General features: G+C 38.9%; 1 protein-coding gene and 1 long non-coding RNA gene across 3 annotated transcripts in view; one reads left to right on the top strand and one right to left on the bottom strand.

Moving 5' to 3' along the window:
- The window catches only part of LOC129742751 (unc-112-related protein), a 154369-nt gene that overhangs the window by 94526 nt on the left and 43081 nt on the right, over positions 1–16762 (bottom strand). The gene's annotated exons all lie outside the window — the stretch shown is intronic.
- LOC129742836 (uncharacterized) lies at positions 8833–14842 on the top strand. Its single transcript, XR_008736566.1, has 4 exons — positions 8833–8938; positions 9117–9296; positions 13314–13847; positions 14481–14842. It is a non-coding gene; the product is annotated as an uncharacterized LOC129742836 (long non-coding RNA).

The raw sequence follows: 16762 nt of genomic DNA on the forward strand, positions 1-16762 counted from the left end.
AGACGATCTCAAAATGTACCGCTCAATAGCTCACTACACAGACTGCCTGTCACTACAGCAGGACCTCGATAAGCTTATGCTTTGGTGCAAAGTGAATATGATGGAAGTGAATCTTAAAAAATGTAAGATTATTACGTTCACCAGAAGTAGGGTTGCAATTTCGCATCAATACACAGCTGATAACGTGGCTATTGAAAAAGTTGAGTCTATTCGAGATCTCGGTGTTATTGTAGATAAGTCGCTATCATTCAAGGAACATTTAGCTGTAACGGTGGCAAAAGCAAAAACAGTCCTAGGATTTTTGGTCAGGAATACCAAAGGATTCAGTGATACTACAACTCTCAAAGCTTTATATTGCTCGCTTGTTCGCTGTGGATTGGAGTACAATATTCAAGTCTGGGCACCAAACACGATCGGAGGATTGAAGCTACTCCAGTCAGTTCAAAAGCGATTCCTGAGATACGCACTGCCTAACCTACCATGGAACGAACCTCAACGCCTACCACATTACCATGCTCGATGTGGAATTTTAAACATCGAACCGATTGGTTCACGTATTACACTACTTCGTCGTCTGTTTATATTCGACGTCATATCCGGTAATATTGATAGTGCTAGCCTCGTGGAAATGATACCGTTTCATGTACCTTCTCGTTCCTTACGGGGTTTTGAGCCTCTGAGATTGAACAACTATGGTAGGAACGAATTTTATAACCCGCTTGACATATCTTGTAAATTGTTCAACCAAGTGTATGTATATTTTGATTTCAATGTAAGTAAAGATAGTTTTAAGATAAGATTAAGTAATCAGTCTGTATGACATTAAATTGCCGTAGACAGTGACCAATAAATAAATAAATAAATAAATAAATAAAAATGTACTTAGCTGAAGTTTTATCAAGCGCCAATTAAATTTAAAGAAGATTTAAAGACCCGATCTGACACATGAATTGATCAAGAGCATTTTCTTTAAATTAGATAAGATAGGACTGACGTGTGCATAAGTGAAAGGTATCAGTGAAATAAATTGATTTTTATTGACCAAAAGTGAGGGAATTTATTTTCCGAAAGAATTTTCATTCAAGGAACACTAGAGCATGTTCAAACGTTCGACTTTTCTCTGTAACAAAAAAAAAATGAATAAATATATTTTCTTCTAGAAATTGTTACTTCGGCCCAAAGACACAACTGAAACGAATTTAGGAATGAAAATGGGAGCTTTATATTTTACCAATACCAATTCAAGCACGTACTTAACATGAAAAGTGTTTTTGTGTTACTTGGCTGCATAAAAGAGACTTTTGATCTGCTTCTAAAGTGAGACTTTAGAACTGATATTCAACTGGAAGCAAAATTTTTATGAGAAATTTTTAGTATACCCTTAAAGCAGGCATGTCAAACTGGGGGTACGCGGGCCGCATGCGGCCCGCCGTCTAGGTCAATGCGGCCCGCGTAGCCCCGTCTTAAATTGTCACAAAAAAACACCACTGATTTTTATGTAAAATATTACTGCAAAAAAAAACTAAAGGTGAATGTACCGATTTAACTGATTTTGGCTGCGGCCCTCTACGTCATAATTTTTTTTTTAATGCGGCCCGCACACCTAAACGAGTTTGACATGCCTGCCTTAAAGTGTTCAAAACAATATTCCCTCCTGTCAACTTACACGGTGGGGCGAGGGCAAATGTCGAACTTTTAAGAAATTCATCTTCAAAATGATTCAATATGTTGGAAAGACCAGAAGGGGTATTTCGAATGTTGAAATTAAAGCGGATGTTTGAAATTCTTAAATGTCTTTGTAAATGAAGGTCATTTGCTTTGAACCGAATTTGTTAAAAGTGGAGTAACAAACATAAATTTATGCTGCAGGAATTCTGCAGGAATACTGCAGATATATCAATGAAACTTGATAAAACAAACAAACAGAAATACGTATTAAATCCATTTTAAAGCCATTACTCTGACGCATCTGAAAATAAGCTTTGCATTTACATTTTCCCCAATATACGGGACAAATGTTAACTTAGAAATTTGTTTACGCCAACATTTTTAAATATTTGACTTTCAAAGATAAAATAAAAAACGCTGAGAATTTATTTAATGATGCAACTGATATTTTTTTAAAATATTTTTTACTTTAATAAATGCATTCAAAAAAAATTGCACTGTATAAAATCGTTAATTTTCAAACCATGATAAGTGCTATTTGGGAAAACTTCAAGCTATAATGTCTCATGGCCATGAGTTTGGCATTTGACGAAACATTTTTTTAAAATAATTTTGGCGCGAAAAATAGATATTCAAACTGCTTCGAAAGGCGAATATTGTGAAAAAAGCTGTTTGAAAATCTTTTCATCGTTTTTTTCAAATTTGTATATCTTTTTTTTTTATTCCAAAAAATACACCATCTGAAGCTAATAGGTCGATTCACGCACTGCCTGGCCTCACTGGTTTTGACATTTCGCGATTCCTGTTTTGATTCCTTATTTTCCAATTCTACACGCTGAGGAAACAAAGCAAACATTTGGGTCCTCATTGAATTCTCATTCACACGTTTTTAGCAAAAGTTCTCAGTTCAATTTAGGGATAAAGAATAATTTGAAAGATAAATTGGATGTTTTAAGTATCAAATAATGAAAACTCAATCCATTTGTTTGTTAATCCAGCTGGAATTAATGGACTTAAACCTATAAAAGATAAACCACTGACCACACTGACTGGATACGCGAAAATCAACGAGAATGTCGATACCAGAAATTTTCATGCTCGAATTGCTGCCGCGCAATACCGACGACCCTGTCAGGAAGGTTTGCTCAATCGGGTCGATTGCAAAACAGAGATGCCAGCACTCGAATTCCAGCGGTTAGAATTCGATCCGTTTTCGGCTCGATTTCCATCCGCCTGCTCGATTGCTCGAAAACAGACGATATTTTTTGCAGTGCTGCGATGAACAAAACGAAACACGAGCAGTTTTCAATCGCAGCAATCCGGGCGCGTGTTTTGTTTTGCTGCACACTCAGAAAAATACTATTATGTATGCCATAAGATTCTCTTATGAAGTGGCGCCATAAGAAAAATTAATGAAATTCATAAGATTGTCTTATGACGCGAATGAATTCTGAAGATGAACGCCTACTTCAATGAGAGGTTGTTGCTTTTCATAAGAGATTCTTATGGAAACAGTAAATCACTTTCTAATAAGAAAAATTCTCGATATTTCATGCTGAAAACATTCACTTTATTGTTTGCCAAATTTGTTTAAAAAAATCCTTCATGGTCACCATCAGCAGCGCATCAACAGACGGCTCCATCAAAGTTTTTTTTGCCGCACCTCAGTCTTCGACCTTTCGTTTTTTGCCGATCAGCTTGCTGAAAAGTAAACAAATAATGTGTTTTAGTTTACTAATATATTCAACGTTCACACCAAAAACATCAAATCGAACTTACCGTTCCGGAGATAACAATAACATTTATAATATAATAACTATGAACCGGTGATTGTTTCGTTCTGTTAGATGATGAAAAAAAACTGATGCTATGAATGAATGTGTTCATCACGTTTTCACAATGCCGTTTCTTCTATTTTTCATAAGAACATCGTATGAAAATTGAAAGAATTTCATAAGACTCTTATAAAATATTAGTTTGGACGCAGAAAAGTGGTTCATAAGATGTATCTTATGAAATTTATAATAAGATTTCCTCTGAGTGCAGGATTGGTGTAAATTGTGTGTTTGAAATTTGTCCCAGTTCTTTTTCTGACATTTCCGCTGTTCGTGCTCAGAAATGCTTTGAGCGGTATAAACAGAAGAAGCCATATAATATTGACCAGCAATAATTTGATGAAAAGCAGGGCCATCTCAAGGAAGAAAACAATACAGCCGCCTATTATTTTGCTCAACCGTCCGTGTCATAATTTCAGGGGTAATTCCCACAGTAAAACTAAAAAAGAAGTGGAACCGAATAGTACTGCTGGTGGTGACGAAGATTACGTTGGAAAACCGGAGTGTTTGGAACTTACCCGAAGGATTTCAACGATATAAAACACCGAGGATTCAGGTGAAAACGTTCATTTTTTATCCATTTTGTTTTCCTCTTATTCACTTTGCTCACTGTTATTGTTGATACACAGCTGTGTAGCGTCTCGCGTCAAGCTGTCACATCAAGTTGTTGCGCAACATTTCAACCGCGATCGGCAGTGAAATATTTCACTTCTACAGTTAACCACTGTTAAATCGGAATGGAGTCTGATGAAATTATCTGTGTGGTATGCGAACGGGTAGAAAACGACCCGAATAAAATAATCGAGTGTTCACAATGTCACCAGTGTGCGCATTTCCGTTGCAAAAACATTCGGGGAAATGCAGTTCGGAAACTACAGCAAACCGACTATTTTTGTAACAGTGATTGCCAAGCGATGTACTTCCGAGAGAGAGGAAATAAAGTAGCCGAGGATCGAATTTTAAACGAAATGAAGAAAATGCTGAACGAAGTGCGCGACCTGAAGGAGTCCAACATTGCAACCCAAAATGAACTAAAGGAACTGAAATTGGTAAATATAGCTACGCAGGAGAAACTGAAAGAGACGGTACAGGAAATCGAGAAGAGTCAAGAGTTCTTAGCAGATAAATTCGACAGCTTCATGGACGAGTTTCGCCAGATGAAAATCGACCAGACCTTTCTTCAGCATGAAGTCAGAGACGTTCAGGATGAACAATCGCAAATGCGCGGAGATATTAGAAAACTTGAAAAGGAAGTGGATCGGCTTAATCGGCAGGCTCTCAGGAAAAATGCCATGATTCTAGGCGTTCCAATATTAGAAAATGAGGCCACAGGAAACGTCGTCGCGAACATAGCGACAGTATTAGGTTGTGACCTTGCGAAAGATGCGATTGTGGAAGCCAAGCGATTGCGTTCAGCAAAGCCTGATGGTAAACATCCGCCCATAAAGGTCGTCTTCAGAGAAGAAAATGCAAAGGAACAACTTTTTATGAAAAAGAAACTGCGAGGCCCATTGAATGCTGCTGAACTTGGCAATCCGTATACAAAATCCGTTGGTAGAGTGGTTATACGCGACGAATTGACCACAACAGGACTGGACCTGCTGCGGGAAGTACGTGGAGCCCAGGAACAACTTGGTCTGCAGTATGTTTGGCCCGGTAGAGATGGAGCAATCCTTACCAAGCGGCGTTCCGATTCAAAGGTCGAGATTGTTCGTGCTAAGGAGGATTTAGTGAAGCTTGAACCACCAAAATCTAAGCGGGCTCTCGAGATCTCCAACCTGGATATTTCCCTGCAATCATCGTCCATCGTCGAACCCCCCAACAAGCGTCGATAATAACAAAAATCTCTGTAGCAAATAGTCTTTTTCTTCAACAATGTCTACAAGTGCGAATAATAACTTTTTATATGAGTGTTTTGATGATTTTCTAAAAAATAAATATAAAGTAGTATATGATAAGGGTTTGAAATTACTCCAATGGAATATTCGTGGAATGAACAATATTGAGAAGTTCGACATACTCAGAGACCTCCTAGATAGGTACTCTAAAATTATTGACATAATTGTGGTGGGTGAAACATGGGTAAAATCAGGCGACACACAGTTATTCACAATAAATGGATTCGATGCAATATTCTCTTGTCGCGAGACATCGCATGGGGGATTGGCCGTATACACACGTAGCGATTTAAACGCTGACACCGAGGAAATAGAGGAGGATGAAGGTTTTCACTACATACGAATACGTATCCCCTTGGGTAATAGCTCGCTACTTCTACACGCTGTATATCGTCCACCTGTATTTCGGTTCGCCAATTTCGTAGAGAAGCTGGAAAGTAAGCTGGCCAGTAATATTAAATGTCTTGACTCGATTCTACTCGGAGATACCAATGTGCCAGTCAACATGTCTAATAACACCGTCAGAGAGTACACGAGGATCCTGGAGTCACACAACATGTTCGTTGTTAATAATGCTGTAACCCGTCCGGCCAGTGGGAATATACTCGACCACGTTGCTTGCTCTCAGAGTATCATCGGCTCGACAATAAACGAAACCATTTGCATGGATACAAGCGACCATAGTATGATCGTTACCACACTGTCAACCAGTTCCGATAAAAAGGCCCAATCCCTGAGCAAAAGCATCGTCAACCACCAGCAGCTGAACACTGAATTTGCAGAAGCCTTGATGAACATCCCAGAAAATCTATCCGCAAATGAAAAAATTGTTTTTATAGTTGACACATATAATAACACTCGAAATCGCGCCACAAAAACAATAACAGTGAAAGCAAAAGTGAAGAGGAATTGCCCGTGGATGACCTTCGACGCTTGGAACCTAATATCAACTAAAGACAAGATCTGGAAGCACTGTAAACGGAATCCTGCGGACGAACAGTCTAAAGCTGCCCTGAAACTTATCTCTAAAAGGTTGTCAAAACTTAAAAGCCACTGCAAACGGACCTACTACTTTCGACTTATGCAAACGGCAACCCCGAAGCAATCCTGGAAATTCCTAAATGAAGCCCTGGGTCGTAACACCAAAGAACACAACCCCATCACCCTCAAGTTTGGCGATGAAGTACAAACCGATCCAGCCCAAGTATCGAACAGTATCAACGAGTACTTTTGCAACGTGGGGCCTCAATTGGCTACAAATATCGTCAGCACCAGAGATATTCAACAGTTCAATGCTATTCGTTCGCATCCGCCCTCCCTGTTCTTGAGACCGGCATCTGTTGCAGAGGTTCTGTTAGAGATCAGTAACCTTGACACCAACAAATCATCTGGTCCAGATAATATTTCCGTAGCTACAGTGAAAGCCCATCACTTGGCTTTTTCCAACATCTTGACAGACATCTTCAACGAAACAATCGAAACTGGTGTCTATCCTGATGCATTGAAACTAGCCCGCGTAACTCCTGTCTTCAAGTCAGGTGACAGATCAAATGTATCAAACTACCGTCCAATTTCAACGCTCTCTGTCTTGAATAAAGTTATTGAAAAACTACTCGTCACTCGAATGAATGAATATTTAACTAGATATGACCTCATAAGCCCACGCCAGTATGGTTTCAGAAAGGGATGCAGCACTCTAACTGCAACAACCGAACTTTTGGAGGACGTGTACGATGATCTGGATAACCGTAGATATGCTGGTGCCCTATTTTTGGACCTGAGGAAAGCGTTTGACACCATTGATCATGCCTTGCTGTTACAGAAATTGGAATGGTATGGATTACGTGGACAACCCCTTCGGCTTATCGAAAGCTACTTAACATCTCGCCATCAATTTGTTTCCCTCAAAGGAGCTTCAAGTAGTAAAAGATTCATATCAACGGGAGTACCGCAGGGAAGCAACTTGGGCCCGCTGTTGTTCTTGATATTCATCAACGATCTCCCTCTGTTGAATCTGCACGGCAAAGTTCGGCTCTTTGCCGACGACACATTGATATCGTACAGCAATTCCAATCCTCTCCAGATAGTGGAATGGATTGGAAACGATCTGGAAATCCTTCAGCATTACTTCGACTGTAATCTTCTCTCGTTAAACTTGTTGAAAACTTCGTACATGCTGTTCAATTCTGGTCGTCGCTCCATACCTCAGCTGCCAATAATCCGTATAGGCAACACTCTAATTGAACGAGTGAACGAGTTTAAATATCTAGGACTACATTTCGATGATACCTTAAGCTGGGCAGCCCATATAGAGCATCTTAAACGAACACTCGCTCCGGTCGTTGGTGCCATATGGAAAATTTCTGCGTTCATTCCAACCCACTGGCTGAAAAATGTATATTTTGCGCTGTTTCACTCGAGACTACAATATCTGGTGTCACTATGGGGTAAAGCCTGTAAAAGCCGCCTAAGGGAGTTACAGGCCATGCAGAATAGAGCGCTAAAGGCTGTCTTTAGATTGCCGTATTTGTACCCTTCCGAACTGTTATATAGTATGGACGATTCAGTACTTCCCATACGAGGTGCCCAGGAATTTCAAACTCTGGTATATACCCACAAACTCCTAACAAGCAGGGATTCCCATCACAACATGCACTTCGAAAGAATGACGTCTCACCGCTCGTCCAGAAATGCAAATCACCTTCGTCTGCTCAGGGTTAGAACAGAATTTGGAAAGAAGAAACCCAGTTACTTCGCAAGTAAACTATACAACAATCTACCAGACACATTAAAGCAATGCCCAACGTCCTCCCGTTTCAAATCACAACTGCTGTCGATCTGCAAGCAAAACATCCATCGTTTCCTCCGCTAGTATCTTCTTGCCACATAGCTAAAAAAATTGTTATTCTTTTTATTCTCGCCCCTCCACCCAGACCACCGCCGCCCACAAGCCACTCCATCCAGCCGCCACCGCCAATCATCAAAACACCTCATCACCCTCCACCGCCACCACCACAACGCTGCAAACTAATGAATATACCACAACTCTATATTAAAAAATTGTGAAATAGCCTACGAGTAGTCCCTACCATTCCTTCAAAGAGCGATAATTTGTTCACTGGAATGGTTTTACATTTTGTGAAAAAAAAAAAAAATTGTATTGAAATGAATTGTTAAACTGTTTTGATAGGGTTTTGTGCCTGTTGGAGAAGAGGCTTGGAATAAGCTTAACTCCACTGGGCTTTCCCTATCCGAGGAAAAAATAAATAAATAAATAAAAAAAAAAAAAAAAAAAAAAAAAAGGTATGTTTGATTGAATCCTAAATAATCAAGTTTTATTTACATCATTTTCTAACCCATTATTGTCCCCACAGAAAACATCGACCCATGCCAACAAAGCTTCCAAGGAAGTGTCCATGGAGTGTCATCCCGGACATTGTATCCGGATCCGGATCCCGGACACGCTCAGAGGTGGTGGCTTCATTTGAATTACTTTTAATCAGTTTACGGTGTGTTCTTTTCAAAGTGGAAAGCAAAGTGAGTACCGTGGTCACAAATATTTACTATTTGCTTATTAAATTTATCATTTTCAAGATTTTAATTTAAATTCTTTTGGATCTTATCTAGATCCAAATTTATAAAATGTTTGATTGATTGAATACTAAATAATCAATTTTTATTTATATCATTTTATAACCCCTTTTTGTTTTTATAGAAAACTTCGTTCCATACAAATAAAGCTTCCAAGAAAAAGTCCCGTGTGTACGAGCTTTGGTGGAATGTCATCCCGAACATCGTATCCGGATACAGATTCTGGACACGCTCAGAGGTGGTGGCTTCACTTGGATTATTTTAAATCAGTTTTCGGTGTGTTCTTTTCAAAGTGGAAAGCAAGGTGAGTACCGCTGTCACAATTATTAACTATTTGCTTATTAAATTTATCATTTTCAAGATTTAAATTTTAATTCTTGTGGTGCAATCAAATTTCAAAAATGTTTGATTGATTGTATACTAATAATCAAGTTTATTTTTCGAGGAGAAATTAACTGGGTTAAATTACTATAAAAAAGTCTTATTTTTATATTTTTTTTAATCCATTATCGTTTTCTTAGAAAACATCAACATAACAAAATCTTTGTTACATTTAATATTTTGCATTATTATTCTGATACGATATTTGAGCGAAATTGCAAACATTACATTTTTACCCATTCCCCTCATATAGAAACTGAAAAAGCGCAGATAAATTTCTCTGAGTGTTAAGAACACTGAAATGAAGCAAAGGCAAGGAAAGCCGCTTTAATTTTGAGTTGGCATCGCTCGGCGTGCAGTCGATAAAGGAGCACAGCAAAAAGCAAAATTTGACGTGTTGGCAGCATTGATCTGTCAGGTCAGTTTCCGTGAAAAGCGAGAAAGAAAAGGAGCTTGCAAAAGAAAAAAGGTGCCATCGGTCGGAAAGACGCTCGTCGGTCGGAACGAATTTCCGAGCGTGGGATTGCTTAACCGACAGGTAAGCGAAACTTTTTTTACCGCCACCAAGAAGCCTTCTAACAGTCGTGTCGTTACAGGCTCGCTCCGCCGATTGGTAACTGAAAAAACAGATTACCGCGAAGCGGGAAATTTTGGTTGATAGGCAACAACCGGGACCGGAAAAGGCCAAGTGTGAGTAGTCGCAAAATTAAATTTGATTCATTCCTGACCAAAAACAAACTTTGAAACAGAACCGCTTTCGGGTGAAAAAACACCCTGCGATCGCGCAAAAATTTTGTCGGTGACCCACCACGAGGCGCTCGGAAACTCAAAACCGGGAACCTGCGAAGTTGCGAGCGAGCGGGAAGGAAACCGATTAGGTAAGCGAATGCCAACAAACGCCAACATTGCCGATGATTAAACAAGGCATTTTTACAGATTCGCTCTGCCAGAATTCCAACAAAAACTGCCGGTTACACCAACAAGAAGATCGCTTGCAAAAGTTGTAAAAACATCACGAAGGGGTCGGAAACCGTAAGTGACAGAATCGCAACAATCGTTACAAGCTTGACCGACACTTTTCCCTTCGACAGGACCCCTTTCTTTTTTATGCGGAATTTCTAGGCGCAATCTTTTGTGCAACTTTCTTTTGCGCAACTTTCTTTTGCGCAACTTCTTTTTGCAAAGCCTCCTTTTTCATCAGCCTGTTGCTCCAACATCGGTAACAACTTTTGTTACATGTGGTAATCATTCCGGTAGCCACGCGTCTGGCAAAAATCTTCCGGATAGAACTTCCTGTTCCGGAAAGCGGAAAGGATCAAGCCAGCCGACAAATTGAGGAATCAACCGATTCCGTTCCTCGGACGCAGTCTGCTGGAAAATACTTTTGTTTGCATGCGTGTCGCGACCGAAAGCTCGATCTCAGCCCGGATTATTTCGACGGCCTAGAAAGGCACAAGGCTTGTCGATTGGAAGCATCCTGGGGGTGCTAAGTTTTTGCTTGGCGATCAACGAACAGCGAAGAGTTAGGAAGCCGCTGGAAGACAACCCTCCTTAGAGCCAGGAGTGACGAGGTGCTGCACTTCCATTCGTGTGGGCCGACAAGGTGCGGTTTCGGTGAGACGAGGCCGTAGGCATTTAAGCATCATCGGTCAGCGGATGACATTCTACTGTGGCACGAGCGGAAGTCGAGGGTGTGTGCCGAATATTCGCACGAGGAGTGAGAGTACACGTCAAGAGGTGCACCTGGCGGTGCCCAAGAATCGTCGAGTGTCAGCAAGCAGCCTTACAAGAGGGAACGAGAGTGAATCGATAAGGTGGTACGAATCGTTCAGCGTGTGTGAAAACAACAGGTGTGGACCCACACACCGCATTGTATTGGAACGGATTGCTGTGGGTGGGCGTGACTGGTGCGAGTCCCAGGCGTGGACCGAACAGAGCCAAGGAGCCGCATCAAAGCAACCGAGGTGAAACCCGCAAGGCAGCGAAGATGCACGTAAGTCGCTTTTTTCACAATTTGAGGTGGGAAAGAAAATGGGTGTAGAAAATTAAGCAACCTTAAATAAATGTTGCCATCCTATGTTTGCGAAATATTTTATTTATTCGTGGCATCGACCACGGTAAGCCTACGTCACATCTTGTTCCTATTTTTCTTTCGATTAGGTATTAAGAAATATTGAATCACGCCTCGAATTCAAAATAAATAATTAAAATTTGGAATACTGAGGCAAAACTTAAGATGTTATATAGCTTATTCAAAGCCTCTATAAATTAGCAAATCAATCAATTAAGATGTTTTTTATTTATTAAAACTGGCTGCAGAAAAGCTATTCTTTTAATTTTTGTTTACGTACCTTAAATTGGCCCAAATGGAAATTTAACGGTTTTTAATGTTTCTATAACTTTAGAATAAATCCATTTTCACTTGAAAATAATGCAATATTGGAAATTAATAACACAATTTCACTTTTGATAAAATAATAAGAAAATTGGGTTAAACAATGTTAAAAGATATTTAAAATAAACATTCCATGGTGGTTGAAATTTTCAAAAGGAGTTATAACAACCACAAGACTTCATGCTATTTTAACGCAATACACTGAAAATCAAAAATACCCAAACTTGAGAACTGCCACCCGCCAAACCGAAGTTCTAGATTGACAACTTAAGTTTGTGAAAAAATCACAGCTTGCCAATACGCCAAACTTGTCCTTCAAGCGGAGAACTGTTTTTTGGGGGGTTTTTGTTGTAAGCGCATCTGATTCTGTTACCTCCTTCGTGGCAGATTTAGGTTTGGGGGGTAAGTTCAAAGCGAAGAACTGTTTTTTTTGGGGGATAACTTTTATTCCCGCTTCGTTCGCAGAACGTCTCGCTTATATACGATGATGTAGCTGCCTCTCTCAACAAATCTTCGGTGGTCGAGCGGTTAGCATCCTGAGATGGTAATCGCAGAGCCATTGCAGGTATGGGTGTGATTCCCGTACCTGCAGTAATTTTTTTATTTTGATTTCCATTTTATTGCGGTACCAGATTTTGGGGGATGAGTTCTCCTTTAAGAGCTTAACTTTGGGTTATGCCTCGAATAGCCAAACCTGTAGGGAGGGAGTTTCATTCGGGTTGGCGGAGAAAGTTCTCAAGTTTGGGTATTTTCGAGGTTCAGTGTAAAAAAACAAGCAGAAACAACTAGGAAGACACCCCACAAACAGCCAACCCAACAATGATGACCGTTGACAAATCTCCGCCCTCCGTTATCAAACCACAGCAACAGACAGCCCAACAGCAAGCATCGAAGCAAACCGAGCAAAGGAACTTTGAAAACAGACGGACCAGAAAAAAAACCCTCCTCGAGTTAAAATTCTACGGCATCCACAATAAGCCATGATGATGTTCAATCCAAAAAAACGGATGAAATCCCGCTCCTGATTGAAAGCTTGTGATTTAAGACTTCCAAGATCAGTGTCAAGTCGGAGGATCATCGGGAGGACCTATTTAGATGCAAACGCAACAGCAGCAGCAGCAACAATAGGTAATTTAATTATCATTTTAGAGCGCAAATTTTATCAGGGCGTTCCCTGATCCTCTGAGATGCTAATCGCAAAGACGTTGCAGGTATGGGTGTGATTCCTGAACCTGGCGATATTTTTTTTTATTCTGATTTCCATTTTATTGTGGTATCAGATTTTGGGGGATGAGTTCTCCTTTAAGAGCTTAACTTTGATACTTAACTTTTATACGTTTTGTTAATTGGGTGTGTCGAATTGTGTTTATATAGTCAAAATAATCCTAATCAAATGAAATCTTTGAACTGCAAATTTCAATGTAAATTTGAACGTTATTTAGATTCTTTTATTCTACATATTCTGGATTCCGACTAATAATCAGAATTTTAACTAAATAAAAGCTATTTATACCTGAAATAATAATTAATTTTTTTCTCTTCCAGCTTGGTAGGAAACGAAAAAGCCGAACTACGTTCTCGTGACTAACAACGTTTTGGATTAATCATTTCTCGGAGATGCTTCTCCGTTAATGGAAATTTCGGCATACCGGGACATTCGGCCACGGACTGTCGTACCGTTTCCACCGTTTCATTCATACGATTTAAGGTTAATGAAACCTTCCATGAAATTGCACTACCTAGAGAAACACGACGGGTGTGTCGATAGATCGAACATTGCCGCAGACACAGCTGGCCAGTGGACCCGATGATCTCGATATCAGCCTTTAGAACTGGCAGAAAAACAAACAAGTTAAAATCATGGCGGCATCATCTCTTTCAACAAGTACTACATTGTATTATATACAATATAGCAAAATTTCATCCAGCTCAACTAAGAGATGCAACATCTATCTGGAATTCCCTTAGGTGAAGTCATCAAGTAATAAGTCTTCTAATGGTGCTAACAGTTAACTGTTGTACCGGTGGTGAACATAACGAAAATTCGTTACGATGATGTTTTTGCCTGTTGAAAATAAGGTAATGATTTTTGTTTGGAATTGAATTGAACATAAAAACGTTCCTTCGTTAATATTAAACTATAAGTGAGGTTTGAGTAGCGAGAATATTACAGTCAGATATTTATAAGGTATCGAATTAACATGTTTCTGAATTTGTGAACAGGCCTTCATTGAAAAATCTCTTATAGAAAAATTCGAAGGAACATTCAATCACCATATTGGATTTTTTATTGAACAATACGTGAATAAGAAGTTTCCTAGTTTTGGGAATTCTTCAATATTTTCAATTCCATTATTCAATGTTTCGTAATACGTAATTCTCATTTACTAGTTCCAAAAAAATCAATGGATTATATATTTATTTTTTCCTTATCTAAATATTGTCAGGCATTGACTAAAAATGATATTTCTAAAAGTTTTATTCCTACTTTAAAGTTCCTTCATTGATCTAGCCCTAGCTATTTAGATTATTTTTGTGATTTCCGTGAGTAAAATAATACAATCACCATTTGTCAATTACATTGATTGAAACATTAATTTATTGAGATTTGATAAAATTCCGGCTAAAAGAGTTTTAACAATTTCGATGGCAACTGATCCATTGATAAAATAAAAAAAAAAAGAGAAAAATATTTCAAATTTATCTTTTTAGGTTGGCAAAAGGAGCATCTTGGCCCGTCGAGAATTGTCGAGCGAAAACTCATAATCTGCCATCTTCCGTGACTTCCTGGTGGAAGCAAACAAATGTGGCAAAGAGGTTAATCCACCGATAAAACTTCGGAAAAGCAATTAATTGTTGTGTGGAGTCCCGAGACAATTGCTAAGCAATGACATATTGCAACTTAACATAAAATATTTTTTGGCTAGGAAAATGTATATTCTACAATAATAAGGCAGGAAGTGCATTTTTGTGTACTTATATTTTAGGCACCATTAGATTTGTATGATTCAAGAATCGCTAAGAAGAACAGCACGGCTAAGCAGTTCAATTGAGACAAATATATTCAGGCAGAAGGGCAAAGATTCAGGATTTGTCAAAAGTAATTCTTTATTACCAAACAAATGATTTGAGTTACTTCAGAATTAGCTTTAAATATTGGTATACTAACTGAGTTATAATGGATTGTATTCGTAAATTGTATGTAAATAAAAAAAAATTGGAAAATAAAATAAATTCTAAAATACTGGCAACCATGGTAATCGGTCCAAAAACTATTCGAAAATCCGTTCGGTTTCAGCCCGAAAACGAACCGTTTGTTTTGGTATTTGAAATGCTCGATCCGTACAATCGGCCCGAAAATCTCTCGAAAATGCGTTCGGTTTCGGTTCGGATTCGGCCCGTTTGTTTTGACATTTGAAAGGCTCGATCCGTACGATCGGTCTGAAATTCGTTCGAAAATGCGTTCGGTTTCGGCCCGAAATCGGTCCTTCATTTTGGAGGGACGATGGCAATCGGCCCAGAATTGGTTCGAAAACCGTTCAGATTCAGTTGGAAAACGGTCCGCTTGTTTTGACATTTGATCTGCTCGAACTGGTTGAAAAAACTTATCGTCGCCCGAAAAAGTGTTTCATTTTCGCACGATTTTCTACTAAACTCGGCCCGATTTCTTATACGATTTCGGACCGATCGAGCAGATGTACGGACAAAAATCGGGCCGTTTTCGGGCGATTTTTCCTGTCTGGGGATAGGAGGCTTCTAGCCAAAAACTGAGAGGAATTTGGTTCTAAGTCTCATGTCAGTGTGATTAGTGGTTTAATTATCTGACATTATTTTTATTCCTCGAAAATATCATATCGTATAATTTTATAATAGTTCAGCCTTTTCTTTCAGAATGTTTACCGGAGAATTTTCCTATATTGGATTCTTCTGTCCCTGAATAGTGTTGTCGTACAAGTATGTGCATTTGTTTACAGTTTCCGGTCAAAATAACAGAAGAAATTTCCGTACAATCGATTCGGCACATTCGAATTCTTTAGAAGTTTCCACATTTGGACCTTCGATGGGATTTTTTGTTTCAAGTAGACGCGCTTTCCCAGAATATTCAATACAAAGTGGGTTGGTCCAGAAGAAATGTGTTAAAGAAGGGTTTTGAAAATTAAGTTGAAACATTTTAATAAACAAACCTCCTTTTCGAAATTTTTACGAATTTTCAACTTTCTGTTCATTTCCAAAGAGATAAACATGAGAAACCAAAAAATGCGCTAAATTTAATTCACAAAATGGAACTTGGTTTTTTGCTATCCTTAAACTGAGTTTTGAGTTGAATTTCTTGACCGTGCAGCTACACGAAAAATTTCGCCGCACCCCATTTCTCGTTCGTAAAATTTTGTAAACAGGACGTGCGAACTGTCACCACAAAAGGGAGAATACGTCATCGTGAATCGACCCATTAGGAGCTGGAAGTGCTCATAATACAGAATATTAGGAATTTACTCAAAAAACTGCCTCGATCCACGCTATTGATCGATTTTTATAATTCTATCTCCATAAAGTACAAAGTGCAATAAATTACAATATGCGAATTATTTTCTTTCAATTAGAAATTTATTGAAACTCGAGCCGGGTAAATCAGCCTACCTTCTTCAAGCAGTGGGGGACAAAATTAATATATACCATCTTAGAATTGCAATTCGGAACTCCAGCTACAGCTTTTATTTCAAAGTTGTTGGTTCTGAACTATGATGAGGTTTGATTTAAAAAAATGCTTTTAAAAATCTAAATTTGAATAAATTTTTACAAATTAAATTTATTTTTGGAAGGTGTAGCAAAGCGCACCGGGTCAGCTAGTAATATAGTGGTATAGTCCGGTAAATGGAATTTTGTAAATAGTACAGTCCGGTAAATGGTATTCCGGTAAACAGTATACAACCTTGAAAAACAGGTTTTTGCAATCGTATATTTATCTGGTAAGATCTGATCAACATCATCGCTTA

The sequence above is a fragment of the Uranotaenia lowii genome, chromosome 1 (genome assembly GCF_029784155.1).
Source record: "Uranotaenia lowii strain MFRU-FL chromosome 1, ASM2978415v1, whole genome shotgun sequence".
Classification (NCBI taxonomy): domain Eukaryota; kingdom Metazoa; phylum Arthropoda; class Insecta; order Diptera; family Culicidae; genus Uranotaenia; species Uranotaenia lowii.